This window comes from Camelus ferus, chromosome 36, assembly GCF_009834535.1.
Source record: "Camelus ferus isolate YT-003-E chromosome 36, BCGSAC_Cfer_1.0, whole genome shotgun sequence".
Taxonomy (NCBI): domain Eukaryota; kingdom Metazoa; phylum Chordata; class Mammalia; order Artiodactyla; family Camelidae; genus Camelus; species Camelus ferus.
In genome coordinates this window covers 28,227,166-28,229,822 of record NC_045731.1, presented here as the reverse complement: position 1 = coordinate 28,229,822, position 2,657 = coordinate 28,227,166, and positions in this window count along the sequence as shown.

Genomic DNA, 2,657 nt, shown 5'->3' with positions numbered 1-2,657 from the left:
TTTCACACACACTTATCTCTCAGAACTGAGCATGTGGAAAGACGTTCGTTCATTTAGCACAAAGGGAACGGGTTGCAGGAGAAACTTTTTCTCTGGTTTCACATCCTTTTTCCTAGTGCCGGTATGAAGTTCCTGCAGTTTTCACTGTAAAACGGATTTGGAGCTAGTACCTCCCGATATATATGTATGGATTGGTGTTTGCAACTGAAAAGAAACTTTGTGTTCCCAACAAGCTAAATGAAGGACGGCTTTCACACACACTTATCTCTCAGAACTGGGCATGTGGAGAGACACACGTTCATCTAGCACAAAGGGAACTTTTTGCAGGGGAAATTTTACTCTGGATTCTTAGTTTGTTTCCTAGTGCCGGTTTGAATATCCTGCAGTTTTCACTGTAAAACCGAGTTGGATCTAGTACCTCCCAATATATATGTATATAGGGGTGTTTGCAACTAAAAGGAGACTTTGTGTTCCGAACAATATAGGTGAAGGACGGCTTTACACACACAATTATATCTCAGAACTGAGTGTGTGGAAAGACGTTCGTTCATCTAGCACAAAGGGAACGGGTTGCAGGAGAAACTTTTACTCTGGTTTCTCAGTCTGTTTCCTAGTGCCGGTTTGTATATCCTGCAGTTTACACTGTAAATCCGATTTGGAACTAGTACCTCCCCATATATATATATGGTTTGGAGTTTGCATCTGAAAAGAAATTTTGTGTTCCCAACAAGCAAGGTGAAGAACGACTTTCACACACATTATCCTCTCAGAACTGAGCATGTGGAGAGACATTCGTTCATCTAGCACAAAGGGAACTGGTTGCAGTAGAAACTTTTACTCTGGTTTCTCAGTCTGTATCCAAGTGCCGGTTGAATTTCCTGCAGTTTTCAGTGTAATACCGAGTTGGAGCTAGTATATCGCCATATATATGTATGGAGTGGATTTGGCAACTGAAAAGAAACTTTATGTTCCCAACAATCTTTATGAAGTACGGCTTTCACACACACTTATATCTCAGAACTGAGCATGTGGAGTGACGTTCGTTCATCTAGCACAATGGGAATGCGTTGAAGATGAAACAATTACTGTGGTTTCTCAGTCTGTTTCCTAGTTCCGATTTTAAGTTCCTGCATTTTAACTGTAAAACAGTATTGTAGCTTGTACCTCCCCATATATATGTATGGAGTGGAGTTGGCAACAGAAAAGAAACTTTGTGTTCATAACAAGCTACGTATTGGACGGGTTTCACACACACTTGTCTCTCAGAAATGAGCATGAGGAGAGAAGTACGTTCATCTAACACAAAGGGAACGGGTTGCAGGGGAAACATTTTCTCTGGTTTCTCAGTCTGTTTCCTATTGCCGGTTTGAAGTTCCTGCAGTTTTCACTGTAAAACAGATTTGGAGCTTGTACCTACACATATATATGTATGGGGAGGATTTTGCTTCTGAAAATTACTTTGTGTTCCCAACAAGATATGTGAAGTACGGCATTCACACACACTTATCTCTCAGAACTGAGCATGTGGAGAGACGTTCGTTCATCTAGCACAAAGGGAACGGGTTGCAGGAGAACTTTTACTCTGGTTTCTCAGTCTGTTTCCTAGTGCCGGTTTGTATATCCTGCAGTTTACACTGTAAATCCGATTTGGAACTAGTACCTCCCCATATATATATATGGTTTGGAGTTTGCATCTGAAAAGAAATTTTGTGTTCCCAACAAGCAAGGTGAAGAACGACTTTCACACACATTATCCTCTCAGAACTGAGCATGTGGAGAGACATTCGTTCATCTAGCACAAAGGGAACTGGTTGCAGTAGAAACTTTTACTCTGGTTTCTCAGTCTGTATCCAAGTGCCGGTTGAATTTCCTGCAGTTTTCACTGTAATACCGAGTTGGAGCTAGTACATCGCCATATATATGTATGGAGTGGATTTGGCAACTGAAAAGAAACTTTATGTTCCCAACAATCTTTATGAAGTACGGCTTTCACACACACTTATATCTCAGAACTGAGCATGTGGAGTGACGTTCGTTCATCTAGCACAATGGGAATGCGTTGAAGATGAAACAATTACTGTGGTTTCTCAGTCTGTTTCCTAGTTCCGATTTTAAGTTCCTGCATTTTAACTGTAAAACAGTATTGTAGCTTGTACCTCCCCATATATATGTATGGAGTGGAGTTGGCAACTGAAAAGAAACTTTGTGTTCATAACAAGCTATGTATTGGACGGGTTCTACACACAACTCTGTCTCTCAGAAATGAGCATGAGGAGAGAAGTACGTTCATCTAACACAAAGGGAACGGGTTGCAGGGGAAACATTTTCTCTGGTTTCTCAGTCTGTTTCCTATTGCCGGTTTGAAGTTCCTGCAGTTTTCACTGTAAAACAGATTTGGAGCTTGTACCTACACATATATATGTATGGGGAGGATTTTGCTTCTGAAAATTACTTTGTGTTCCCAACAAGATATGTGAAGTACGGCATTCACACACACTTATCTCTCAGAACTGAGCATGTGGAGAGACGTTCGTTCATCTAGCACAAAGTGATCGGGTAGCAGTGGAAACTATTACTCTGGTTTCTCAGTCTGTTTCCTAGTGCCGGTTTGAAGTTCCTGCAGTTTTCACTGTAAAAGAGATTTGGAGCTAGTACCT